Source organism: Thermobia domestica, chromosome 12, assembly GCF_964235325.1.
Source record: "Thermobia domestica chromosome 12, izTheDome1.hap1.1, whole genome shotgun sequence".
In the NCBI taxonomy this organism is placed as follows: domain Eukaryota; kingdom Metazoa; phylum Arthropoda; class Insecta; order Zygentoma; family Lepismatidae; genus Thermobia; species Thermobia domestica.
Window position 1 is genome coordinate 90,085,144 of NC_137465.1, and position 15,001 is coordinate 90,100,144.

A 15,001-nucleotide genomic window follows, 5' to 3' on the forward strand; every position below is an offset into this window, starting at 1 on the left:
CTCAAAATTTCATTTTGAACAGTAGAATACACGTTTAATTGTTCCCGTTTTTTGCTTAAATGCTGCTACTGAATAAAATTATATTGTGGATATTTCATATATAAATATGACCCAAATTTTAGTTGGGTTTTGCGTTAAAATGTATATTTCTATATATTTGCTTATTTAATATATTTGGTCAATTTTATACAAAATCTTGAGAAATATACATATTTATTTTTAACAGTAAACCGACAAAATCTTGAAGTATGTACATATTTCTTAAAGATATACCAACAAAGTAATATATTTTCATAATTCGAAACAACATAAATTCCTAAATTCGGTGTAAGAAGTGCATCTTCCTAGCACCTCTTACAATCTTCTAACATTCACACTTTCTAAAACCAAACTAAATGGACATTTCCACTGAATTTTCTTATTGCTTTAAAAAAAACTTCAGAGCTAGCTGATTACGGAGAACACTTCCTTTCGCTCGTGTGATGATTCTAACCAGTCAAAATTTGCGATTGAATTCCTGTCTGTTACTCGTGCGCTTAAAACAATGACCACTATGTTTGTACAGTAAGGGACACTTCTGAATGGTATAGCCGGCCATAACAATAATTTTCCCCTATGTATGCGCTCTAATTCCATTACTTGGGGTCCGGGTCTTAGCACTGAGTCAAGTCTTTATGCAAGTAAAATTGTGAGTAGATGACGCACGAAACATTTCTCCATTCTGACATCAATCTCTCTGGTTCAGAGCGTGTTGTCCAATGAACATTATATATTAATCTCAATATTGCTGTGTATGTAATGTACTTTTTCATTATATACTGTATATTCAGAGAAATAAAAACACTGATCACATATGAATCAGAAAATGCTTGAAAATAGCTGAAAATATCAAATCTAGAACAACTACTGGAAATAACTTTGTAAATGATTGCCTCCATTGAGAGACCAATTCCCCTCATTCAAACATCTTTTTCTTTCTAGGAAAGAGAATATCTTGCTTATCACACTGAGTATGCATTGAAATTGAAACAGGAACACTTGAAAAAGCTTCAGTCTCGCCGGGATTCGAACCTGGGTCTACCGAACGGAAGTTCAATGTGCTAACCACTTTTTTATTTTAAAAAAAAGTTATCTGAGCCACCGAACGTGCCTCAGCAACTTACTTGGCCTAACTACACTTGACTTGCTTTAAGTACTTTACTCGGTTAACTGGCTTTACCTAGGAACGACAGGGACACAAACACAGAAACATCGAGGAGAATTAAAATCACAAAGGCTCTCCCACCGGGAATCGAACCTGGAACCCCGTATACCAAAGGCGCACGTGCTAGCCACTAGACCAGCAGGGAGGCTATTTCCGTTGCTAGAACGTTACCCTAGAACGCTTGGCCATGAGGGCCTCCACTCACCTATCACGCCACTTAACCTTCCACCAAAACTAATAACTAGTTAAAATATTTTCATGGAAAAATATAAACAAGATACTCAAATATAACAAAAACAAAGAAATATAAACAAAATATAAATAAAAATATAAATAAGAAAATATAAGCAACTTGTGTGAGTGTCTTAATGACTTACTCGAGATTTCCTTGTTTAACTCAAAAACAAGTTATATACACCTTGCTCAATGAAGAAAGTATCACGAAATGTTCTTCATGTTGAGCCTACATAATCGGCAGAGCCGTAACTTGTGGGGGGGGGGGCAACTGTCCCCCAGAGAAGCACACCGCCGTTCGAAGGGCTCATTTCCAGACAAACTTTTCTTACTCCATATACGATACGACCATGAAATTAGAAATGAAGTAACAAATAGGGTCGCTACATTACATAAACAATACAGCACATATAGGTAAATAAAGCAAATGAGTCGTGGACCCATTTGAGTAATATTTATTCGTATGGCTTTGAGATTTATTAATATTGTCCCCTTAATAATTTTGCCATGTATGGAATGGGCCCAGGGAGTAACTAACGGAACCGCAGACCTTGCCGTGCGGGAGGACCCAAAGGCTCCGTTGGGCCCATAAAAATTAAGACAAAGTGGGCTAGAGGGGGCTCAATAATTAGAACTCAACTTTTTTCAGGTGCCCAAATATGCTTATTGATGCTTGCCCCACAGAAAAGAGTTGAGCTGATTTTGAGTTTAACGTCCCGTTCAGCAGAGAGGCTATATGAGACGTGGACCTACTGATTAACGTGGAATCCTAGCCACATGAGCTCCCCCGGAAATTGAACCCGGGTGTCGCACGCCAAAGCCCCCCACAGAAAAGAATCTAAGTTACGGCGCTGGTCATCAGTTGCAGGGATGGTCCCGATTTACATTATATTTCGTATTTAATAAAACTTCTAATTTCCAAAGAAGAAAAGACGACTGATATTATTTTTACATTATTTAAGTTGTATCAACACGTGTAGAAATAGACAGTTTCATGTTTATGTTCCATAACTACTAGTTTATTTTCTTCATATTCATATGAGGAGTTTGTCACAATTGAGGCCACATGATCATGAGGAGCAGTCCACTAATGGTTCGAATTCCTCTGAAGAGCAAGGTTTTCTTTTATGACTTTTATTAACATAGTTAACACCTAGCTTGAACTAGGTTGTTGAGAACTAGCTGAATGAAATGGTGCGACTGAAAACTTTTACCTTGCCAATTCTGTTATCTGTGGCATTAACTTACAATCTCTTGTGTATGTACACTTGGAGTGTGTACGAAAGCGCATCGCTCTATGTGGTCCTTTGCATGGCACATTAACCCGTCCCTTCTTAGAGGGCGAGCTAAAAAGGACAGAAAAAATGAGTCAGAATGGACGGCTCGACGGTTATAAGGTTTGAATCTGAACCACCCAATTTTTTTGGAAGGCTATGTTAACATTTAGCACCCACACCCTCTCCTATGGGCGACATTGATAAATTCTAATCCTTTCAAATTACAGGTAAAATATCAAGCTTTAATAAACACTTTTTCCTTCATACCTGACATATTATTAACTTCCGCATTCTTACCGACACTTAAGATTTCATGCCGACTTTGCAAGCAAAGGAGGTTAGCTTGCTGCACTCCGAAGCTAGGGTTCCTTCCTTCATTCGAATGTTAGTCAGGCATGTATATTTTCTGGGGTAGTCCATTAGCCTCACGTAAGAGGTGGACCTAAAACAACTTCAAAAAAAAAAAAAAAAAAATCATGGTTGACAAAATTTGGTGACATTCGAAAACTTTTGAATACTCGACGAATGAAGTATCGTGATGGTTCGACAATAACCGAAATGTCAATAATATTGAAAGTTTGGATAATGCACGAAATTTCGATAACACCCGAAGTTTCGAGAATACCAGAAATTTTGTTAATATTTGAAGTTTCGAATATACCCGAAATTTCTGTAATAATCAAATTTTCAAAATCACCTGATATTTTTATAACCTGAATTTTTAAATACCTGAAACTTCGATAATATTCGAACTTTCGATAAAATCCCGAAACTTCGATCAGAGATGGAATGGGTCAATAGGTCAAGTGGGTCAAGATGTGGGTCGATGATTGGGTCAAATGGACTGACCCACTCTGACCCAGCGATCCACTCTGACTCATCGATCCATTACGATTCCATCGTCTCATTCTACTCAGTGCATTGTAGACAGCATCTTCTGAACACTGGTGAATTTGTCTACGTTTTACTTTCAAGACCTCAATTTATCTTTTTTTTTTTTACTTATTTCTGTTTACCCAAGAGAGTATATCTGAGTGAAAAAAAAAACTTCTGGCACAATTTGACATTGATATTTGCAATTGTAAAAATAACAATAGGACTCACTACTTGGCTTTTGAGGAGTTTTTAGATGAGTTAACTACTGTAAAAAAATATTTTTGAATCACCTATAATATATGAATTATTATACATAAAGAATTGAGTGTAAATATGTGTGCGTGATCATCACGGCCAAATTACAAAGTCAAATGAAATGACTTTTGGCATATAGTAAGTCCCCAATCCCAACTGGAAAGTTATCATATGTGTATCACATCTTCATTTTAATACAAATCCTAAGGGAGGGATCCGAACTTTTGCAAAAAAATTGAATATTTCACAAGCCGTTAAACTTAGAGAGCTCAAATTCAGTATACTAACCCTTTATTATAAACACAACATGTCCTATTGTAGCATTTTTAAAATTCTCTTTTACTGGGGAGGGGGGCATTTTATATATATTGGAAATCGGTAGTGGATTTATTTTTAAAAATAATCGAAAACGATTGATATTAGTTGAGAAACAAATAGATAAACAGTTATTATCTGTGAAACAAAAACTACAATACTTCGCATTTTATATCAACTGCTTTCTATTATAGGTGCCTTCCATTTCAATTCAGGCAGAGCTTGTATTATCTGTCAGGAAAGTAAATGTACACCTATTTTTTTAGTCTAGCATTCCTGCGCTCCATCCGTGGAGAATATGAGAATTAAATCAATCAAATGTTTACTGAGGGGCAAAAAGAAAAGTCAAATCTGAATAAGACATTGCAGAGGGGCACAAGCTGTGAATACGAATAGTGCATAGTGTAAACAAAGGACGACACCGAAAGAGAAAGCCAGAAACAGCTGTTAAACGAAGAAAAAAGAGTAGAAATTGTCGAAGTGGGAACATAAAACACAAAACAACAAATACGCCGACAACTAAACCTAAAGACGCAATGACGTTGGTGTAGTGGTTAAGGAGCTGGCGTACAAATGCAAAGGACGCCAGTTCGAATCCCCGCCAAGGACGTTTGAAAAATTTTTTGTTAATAGTACATACAGCTCATGAGAGATGGTAAAAGAAGTCGTATTTAGTCTTTCGTAGCAATTATTATTGGTAATGTTTAGTACTGATAACACTTTTTGTCTTTGCGTATTGCTTTTATTCTTTTCTTCATTTCGAAAGAGAAGAATATCCGAACAAATGCCATCAAAATTCCTCTTATTTTCAATGTAAACGCCACTTGCAATTAGTAACGAATAAAAATTGAAAGTTCCGACGTGGCTGCAAAAAGTAAAAAGAAAAACATGGAAGTGGAGGGGTTCGAATCCATACTCATGATTATTAAAAATACAATTTCTACATGTCTTACACCTCTCGACCACGTTCCTACGTTAGCAAGTAAGAGGCTTGTGTTTAGGTTAGGCTGGTCAATACGTTTTGCAAAGAGGCCCGGTTTAGCTCTAACGCAACACAGGTGGGAGAAGGGAGCAAAACACTTTTTCTCTCTCCCTCTGTGTGTTTATTTATCTATCTGTCTGTATATATATATATATATATATATATATATATATATATATATATATATATATATATATATATATAACGCTATTTGTGAATGCCATAACCACAATAATTTTCAGCGGATTGAGACGAAACTTGGCACAAACATTAATTGTTGAAATATCTTGATGAGTTCGTTGACCAGAATAATCAGATGAAAATGTTCAAAATGGCGGCCCTTCAACATCTTAAAAAGTTACAAGGGAACCAAATTTCGCCCATAAATAGGTATTTAGAGAGTTTGAATAACATTTCCTCTTTTACTGAAATATTTGTGTGCAGGGACTTATCCTCTTTTATTGAAATATTGGACCCGGTTAATTGCCTAAAGAAGGCTCACGCCCTTTCACTACGGTCAGACCTTTTATGCAGGAGCGGGGGTATTTTCGTATCGGAACAAGATGATTGTTAGTGATGATATGAAATTACACATTGAAAGCGAAGTAACTTGTGAAACGTGTTATCTGAAAGAATAATATAATAAATGTGCTTTCCCCTAACACAGAGAACTGTAAATCATGTATTTCGAGTTCGGGAGCGTGAATGGCGAGGAGTGTTATTTGATTTGCTTTTTAGTAACACATTGCAATGCAAATAAAGGTAGGTAACATTAGTGCTAAGTAAAACAACAACAACAATAATAATAATAATAATAATAATAATAATAATAATAATAATAATATGTGTTGTTTGTGGCAAGGCAATATCTTCCTCAATTCTTCTTCAAACGTAATGATTGTAACGCTATATCTCCCTTACAAACAAAATATTAGCAATTTATGTCGAGAGAACGGGAAATTGTAGAGTATTGGAAGCAACGTTGGACACTATGCACTCATAGCACTCACAAAAATAAGCGATTTCAATGCAAAATGAACTGAGAGTCATTGTCATGGGGAGTCGTGTGGCCACGGCAGAGCCGTCTTTAGGCAAAATGTCGATAACTTATACCGAGAAAACACGAGGTGATAGTGGGATGGGTCCAACGTTGGACACCGGGGACCCATAAGGAGCATCGAAAAAATTAGAGAGGGGTCGCCAGCCTGCCTTAAATACTTTTACATAATAATATAAAATTATATTGTCGAAATACACACGAGTTAGCTAGTAATATTTCATATTATTATTATCAACAGCGTCTTTTCATTACGTGTGCGTGTTTGACATGAAACCAAAGAGAAGATCCATCATTCGTAGAAAGAATAAGAATTGCCAGTTACTTTAACTGTGAAGGACGGCGAAAAATACGAAAAGAGTGACTACCTGTAGCGAAAAGAAATAATAATTTCTCTCGAATGGATAACAAATCTAGCCGAGATAGATTCGAACTCGCATGGACGGCGCGAAAAGCCAGTGCTTTGTCCACTTTTTTATTAACTGACTCACCGAACGTGTTTCAGTAACTTACTTATTGCTAATTTTACTTGCTTCACTCTAACTTGCTTTTTCTAATAACTTATAACAACAGGGACACGAACACAGAAACATCGAGGAGAGTTAAAAATCATAAACGCTCTCCCGCCGGGAATCGAACCCGGAACACCATACACCAACGGCGCACGTGCTAGCCACTAGACCAGCGGGAAGGGCACCGCTCACCCCTGTGTCGTTAGGGATTACGACCACTGTATTGCCAGCTATCACTTCTGTGGGTTGTATATTATGATCACATGTTCCTTCTTTGCTGGAAGAGTTAAACATACATTCTATGTAATACATGAGGTATTTAGGCCTGCATGCTCTCCATATAATGTAATAAAAGGAGTATGCTGGGAATAAGAAAAAGAACATTCCTTGGACAAAACGGAAATTATTGGCATCATAAATATTTAACTACGAGGCATGTGCAGTAGTATATTTCAGAATAGTTACTGTTTAGTTCAGTAAACGAAGAAAAGGGTATTAAAAAAGCAAATATGTCCCGTCAAAGAGTTCGACCCGAGTTAACAGAGGCGGAAGCAGATGTGTACTAATACAACCACTTGGTTAAATTCATAATTGGTTCTGTATCCTGTAGTAGATTGTATCACAAACTTACGGGAGAGAAGAGAAAGACTTACTAACGTTATCATATAATAAGCTTTAGTAACACGATCATATAGACATAAATGGATGTAACTGTGAGTACTACAACTTAGATTTAACGAAAGCCGTTTAGATATTCAGTGGTTTGCAGGATTGTATAAGACACAGAAAGATAAGACACAATACAATTCTTCATACCTCAGCTTCCAGTAGCTAGATACATGCAATTTCTGGTTAGATACTAAATGCAATACTTGTTTGTTTGTAGACAGCTACTAGCTTAGTGTTCTGAAAGGTTGTGTATAAAGTAGGGATAGCCAATTTCGGAATTATTCTTTTCCGGACTCCCGAAAGTAAAACCAGACAAATTCCGGAATTCGGAAAATTCCGATTTCTAAGTAATTCCGGAATTCGGAAAAATCGGGAATTTAGATATTTCTGATTTCGTTAACATTCCGGAATTCGGAAAAATCCGGATATTTTCAAAATCCATAGGTTTTCTCAATTCCGGAATTTTCTAAATTCCGGAATCTTCCCGAATTTCGAAATTCTTCTGAATTCCGGAGTTTAACTGAATTCCATAATTTTCCGAAATCCGGAAAGTAAAAGTTCCGCTTCCGAAAAATGAATTTATTTTTGTTAATATGAATCGTGGCGGAAATAAATCTTTGACCAGCGACGACTGCTTTGAAAGAAATGGAGAGTATGAGAATTCAATCTGTCATATTTGTAGTTTCGTGTGGAGAAAAAACAAACTTGTGCACCAACAGTTTAAGAACAACTCAAGTTACTAATGTAAACTTTGCCCACATCATAAAAGAAATACGAAAGACATTTTGAATCGAAGAAATATAACATACAAATTTGCAACCGGAGACAAAGAAACCTAACGTAACCAGACTAAAAGCGAATCGTTTACTGCGTAGCGATCGCGGTTCAGTGGTCAAGGCCAGATCATCGAATAAATTAACTTCGGCATGCACTTTGGTGGAAATATCATTACAGGAACATGTTTGGAACGAACCGGTAATGTTCCTGTAATGATATTTCCACGAAAGTGCATGCCGATGTTAATTTATTCGATGAATTAGAGACAATTTAGTGCCCATTAATAAACTAAATAACATACAATGGAGTAAAATTACAGAAATGATATAGTATTAAACAGTAATTTCGCCGTGCAATTTCATTAGTATAATAATAATAATAATAATAATAATAATAATAATAATAATAATAATAATAATAATAATAATAATAATAATAATAATAATAATAATAATAATTTCATCGGTCCTGCGCGAGAAGTGAGAATCAAATCAACTACATGTGTAGTCAAGGGAAGGAGCAAAGCCTAAACTGAATAACACATTGAAGCGGGTAACAAGCTGGGAATAAGAATAGTGCATGGTGTAAATAAAAGACGACACCGAAACAGAAATCCAGAAACAGCAGGTAAACGGAGGAAAAAGGGTAGAAATTGTTGAAGTGGAAACATAGAGTGCAAATACGAATAGGGATGAGCATGAGTCGAGCCAAAATTCGACTCGACTCGAGTTCAATTCGAGTCGAGTCAAGGGTAATTTTCTTGAGTTGAGTTCCGAGCCAAGTCGCTGTTTTCGAGGTCGAGTTTGATAATTGCTCGCTCGCTCGTTCAGCTGATTTTAACTCGTTTTGAAATAATGGCCTTATTAGGCTGGAAAGCGAAAGCCATGAGAAATGTAAGCAGTAATGTGGAATAGTTTTAGTGTTGCTCACGACAGGGGTGCATCTCGTCTCGTAGTTGTAGTGCATCTCGTGGGGCAATTTTAGTGTATCTCGTCTCGTCTAGATAACGAGAAGACAAGAGTTTTCTTTAATTATTACGAGATAGCCTCAAATGTCGTAGTCACGAATATAAGTATATACTGTACTTCTTAAAATCAAGGCTGAGACCTGCACGGTTGAATTCTTGAGCCCAAGCAGAAGACCAACCCGAGTAGTGATATCAACCGGCTCGGCTCATATCAACTGAGCGAACAGCTCGAGTCGGCTCGGTTGGGATGAGCTGTCGGATCGGCCCAATTGAGCTGATGACCTGAGCCGGCTCAGTTGGAACGAGCCATCGACTCAGCTCAATTGAGTCAATGGCTCGAGCTTTCTCGGTTGGGATGGGTCACCTACTCGGCTCATGTGAACCGGTTCGAGCCACCTAAGTTGAAACTAGTCCATCGGCACGGTTCGACTCAGCTCAACTAAGCCGATGGCTCAAATTGGCTCGGTTGGGTGAGCTGTTGGCTCAGCTCACTTCTCGGTTCGGTTTGATAGTGAATGAGCTGTAAGCCGTGCCGCTTGAGCCGTTGAGAAGCCTAAACCCGCTTCCAGCTTCTTTGAACATGTTCTAAAATATGGCAAAACATACTTAAAAGTAGAGATTTCGGGGAAAGGGTTCCGTACCTTCAAGACACACCTCTGCAACTACCAACATTTTAAACTAGAACGCTCCATTGAAGTTTCATGTAGAAAGTATTCTACTGAATGTTTTAAGGAAAATAACTGTAATAAATATAACTGAATATCACGCAACAGTAAGGCATATAATAAACTAAATTTTAGGATATGCAGAGGTAAATATAAAAGCTTTGCTACAAAATACCTATACAGAGCATAATTCAATGAGCTCTGAAATACAATGTAACGAAATACCCTATGCGATTCAGTCTATAGAGCAATTGTTACTTACAGAATGGAAATAAACTATTTCGAGTATCGAGACAAGACGGGAAATGTTTATGATACTTTTCCTCTCGTCTCGATTCTCATCTCCAAAGCGAGAAAATTTTGAGTTAGCCTTGTCCCGTCTCGAATGTAAAATGTTACTTCTCATTTTTTTCTTTTTTTTTTTTTTAGAAACGAGGTAAAAAATTCCTCTTCTCGTGGGCAACATTAAACCAAACCGTAATATTCTTTCCAAATGTCACGTTTCTGCTTGTAATGGTATGATCTGAGCGATAATTAGCTCCTAGCTTTTAGTCTTTACGAGATAATAATCATTATTATTAGTTTGTCATTATTACTATTATTATTCCTGAAGATTTGATAGTTCAAGTATTGAAACATCCGAGTATTCAAATATCTAAATATTATAGAACGTATGTCTTCGCAGATCAATCACCATCAAAAATCCTAAAGTAAAAAAAAAAAAAAAAAAAAAAATGCGACGTGCATTCGCACAAGCACCTTGACCACTGAGCCGCGATCGCTACGCGGTAAACGATCCGTCTTTAGTCTGGTTACGTTAGGGTTCTTTGTCACCGGTTGCAAACTTGTATGTTATATTTCTTCGATTCAAAATGTCTTTCGTATTTCTTTTATGAAGTTTACATTAATAACTTGAGTTGTTCTTAAATCGTTGGTTCACAAGTTTGTTTTTTCTCCACACGAAACTACAAATATGACAGATTGAATTCTCATACTCTCCATTTCTTTCAAAGCAGTCGCCTGATCAAGGAATTATTTTCTGATCAAGGAATTATTTCCGCTACGATTCATATTAACCAAAATAAAATCATTTTTCGGAAGCGGAACTCTTACTTTCCGGATTTCGGAGAGATATGAAATTGAGTTAAACTCCGGAATTCAGAAGAATTCCGGAACTCGGAAAGAATCCGGAATTTTCGAAAATTCCGGAATTGAGAAAAACTCCGGATTTCGAAAAAATCCGGATTTTTCCGAATTCCGGAATGATAACGAAATCAGAAATTTCTAAATTCCGGATTTTTTCGAATTCCGGAATTATTCCAAAATCGGAATTTTCCGAATTCCGGAATTTTTACGGTTTTACTTTCGGGAGTCCGGAAAGTAATAATTCCGGAATTAGCTATTCCTAGTTTATACACAACCTTTCAGAACACTAAGCTAGCAGCAGAGATGGAGTGGGTCAGTGGGTCAAGTGGGTCAAGTTTTCTGAGTGGGTCAGTGGGTCGTGGGTCAACGGCATGTGACCACTGTGACCCACCACCCACAGTGACCCACTGCGACCCACCACCCACCATGACCCACTACGACCCACCTACTCAGTATGATCTACCGGCCCCTCTGCTCACTGCATTGTAGACAGTATCTTCTGAAGACTGGTAAATTTGTCTCCGTTTTACTTTCAAGACCTTCATTTCCCTTCCTTTTCCACTTGTTTCTGTCTACTTACCTGAGGTGAGTATATCTAACCAAGTGAAAAAAGAACTTCAGGCACTTTTGGATATTGATATTTTTAATTGTAATAATAGCAATAGGACTTACACTACAACTTGGCTTTCGAGACCTGTGAGTTTTCAGAGCTAACTATTGGAAAAAATCTTTTTTGAATCACTGTAATATATAAAAAATTGAATGTAACTATGTGTGCCTGATCATCACGGTCAAACTGCAAAGTCAAATGAAATTACTTTCGGTATATAGTTCGGTCTTAATCCAAATTGGGATGTTATATTGCTTTTATTATAATGCATAATATCCTAAGGAGGTAGTGAGGGTCCAAATTTTTGCGGAAAAAAAATGAGTATCTCGCAAGCCGTTAAACTTACGGAGCTGAAATTCAGTGTATTAACTCTTTATTGAAAATAAACAGAATGTGTCCTACATTTTTTAAAATTCTCCTTTATGTGAAGGAGGGGCACTTTCTATATACATATGGAAAATTGGTAGTGAGTTGGTTTGTAAAAGTTAGGGATGGGCACGAGCGAGTTCGAGCGAGTTTTCTTTGAAACTCGACTCGACTCGAAACAGAAATGTTTGAACTCGGCTCGAAAACTCGACACGAAACTCGACTCGAATTTTGTTCGAGTTTCGAGTCGAGTCGAGCCAAAACGAGCCAAATCGAGCCTAATCGTGTGTGTAGTTCAAGTACTCTCTTCAAGTCTCATACATACACAATATAATTATTATCAATGACACTACTTCTTCTTCTTCTTCTTCTTCTTCTTCTTATTATTATTATTATTATTATTATTATTATTATTAGGACCGCCGTGGCTCATTGGTAGAGCGTTCACCTCTGGTGCATGGAGTCCCGGGTTCCATCTCTGCTCCCGCCAAGTGAACCTTGTGGTGGACGAACACCGTGTGTATGTGTTTTCTCGAGGCCCGCCCATTTCCTCCCACTTTCTTCATTCCACCATTTCATTCATTTCTCATAATCCCCATCTCCTTTAGCCTAGCCGAAATAAGAGTGGGACGTAAAACTCAAAATATTTATTATTATTACAGCGTTTTTGCTTCGCAATCGGAAGGTCCCATGCTCGAATCCAGAGTTCAGTATCCTGACTGAGGTTTTCCAGGGTTTTCCTCAGTTACACCAGGTCAATGTTCAGATGGTACCTTAAAATACAGACCCTGGCCGCCATCCTTCCACTTCATTTCCCAATGTTGTTATTATTGTTGATTTGAGTGCTCCAGTATAAAATGGCCTCTGAGATTGTATCTGGTAGCTTAGTAATAAATAAATAAATATATCTCTCGTTCACTAAATTCTGCAAAAGATGGCTGATGGTGGGCATGAAGTCATACGTTTCCAGATACATGTACATATACAGTTCCTAAGAGACCACCACTTTTACGATACTTATTCGATACGAGACAGACACAAACTTTGTCTCATAGAGTATTGTCGTGGTCTGTATATGAGTAACTTTAAGACACAATCTATGCTACATTCGCGAAGTGTTCTCTCGGTATTCGTGTAAAATTGATTCAAATGCGAAGTTCTCCGCGGTCCAATGCATATTGCACTAATTTTAACGGCCCATATGTAATTTGCATATTTATGGGCCTTCATATATCCGGAATTCAATCATACACTACTATAACGCTCGGGAACAAATATTTTTTACACTAGTTTCTTTAGATTGAACTGGACATGAATGTGGGTATATACAACAAAAAATTGGATCAAGTATTGGATCAAATAATTGTTTTGAATGAATATTAGTCTAGTAGTACTTTACTGAGTAAATAAGCAGAACGATATTTAAGAGAGATTTGAATCGGATAAGCACAACAGTGGCTTGTGATTGAAGAAGACAAAATTATGTGTGTAACACTGCTGTCAGAAATAAGATAAAGTATGAATAATGATAACATATTGTAGATATCCACTATTATTATTATTATTATTATTATTATTATTATTATTATTATTATTATTATTATTATTATTATTAATTTCAGCACACAAAGTGTCACACATGTAAATATTTCGTGAAAGCAGAGAAATGAACTTGTTTTTCCGATTGCCTTTGTAAATAGCTGTGGGATTCTTCCTGTTATCTGAGGAGTGTCTGCAAATTTTGACTACCATAGCTTTGCTCAAGTAAATGACACACTGTCGCAGAAAAGTAATATTGTTCATCTTCTATTTTCATTGCCTACTATAAAAAAGGAAAGAGGTTAAAACTATTCAGTAAAGAAAAGTCTGAACCTCTGTCGGGACCTCTGATTACAGATTCCGTTTGGTGGTAACTTGTTTACTTGCAGAGTTGCAGGGCTGTTGAACAATAAACCACACGTGTTCAGTTGCAGTCCAGTCTAAATCTGTAAGAACGTTTGCCTCCAATGAATAAGATAAAAGAGAATTTCCGGTCATACAATATGAAGAAGCGAAGTCAGCACTTTATTTACCATGATATGTGGGGGGCGCGGTAGCTCAGTAGTAGAGGGTTCACCTCCAGTGCTTGGGGTCCCTGGTTCGATCCCAGCTCGCGCCTTGTGGACTTTGTGGTGGACAAACACCGTGCTCGTTGGTTTTCTCGGGATTCTCCCGTTTCCTCCCACTTTCTTTATTCCACCATTTCACTCATCTCTCATCATCACCGTCTCCTTTAGCCTAACCGGCAAAACCGTGGGACATAAAACTTAAAGATTTCATTTCGTTTTTACCATGATATGAGAGGATATAGCGAACATCATGATAATTGTCACTTCTGTTAAAATTAAGTTATTAGGTGGACTGGATTGGTATTAAACCACAAGGGAAACTTGTTTGGTATGTGTCATTATATCGAATTGCATAGGAATGATGAACTTCCTTTTCATACTTACTCGAAAGTCAGAAAATGTGGCATACAATTATGTTTCCACGAGCTGCCGATATTATACAAATAACAACATTGTTATTCGGAATAGGCTTTTTATAATATTGGTAATAATAATAATAATAATAATAATAATAATAATAATAATAATAATAATAATAATAATAATAATAATAATAATAATATGTAGAAACTAGATGACGATTATTCTTCTCGCAAGAAATTGTAAATATGAGGAATTTAAAAATACCATAGGAAAATTATAAAGCTAAAGACAATATAGGAATATTACGAAAGAGTATTATGAAGATAATTTAAAGTTAAGTATGATTTCTTTTGTGACTAGAATTCTTTATAATGATTTATACTAACAGAAAAACAGATTAATAAAGCAATATGTTAATACTGAAAAATTAGTAATTTCTCCATATAGCCTATGATAAGATATTCAGAAAAGTGATCAATTTTGAATTATCTCTTTTATTAATCATTCATAATGGGAGCCATTTCAACACAGCTATACACAGTCACATATATAAAGACAAGGAGATTTAATGTTGATAATTATGGTTGGAGGGGTTATTCGATATATATATTCCGCCCG

At 36.6% G+C, this 15,001-nt stretch overlaps 1 protein-coding gene across 1 annotated transcript in view; it reads left to right on the forward strand.

Annotated features, from left to right (window-relative positions):
- Positions 1-15,001, forward strand: part of LOC145666539 (phenoloxidase 1-like) — an 817,003-nt gene that overhangs the window by 783,373 nt on the left and 18,629 nt on the right. The gene's annotated exons all lie outside the window — the stretch shown is intronic.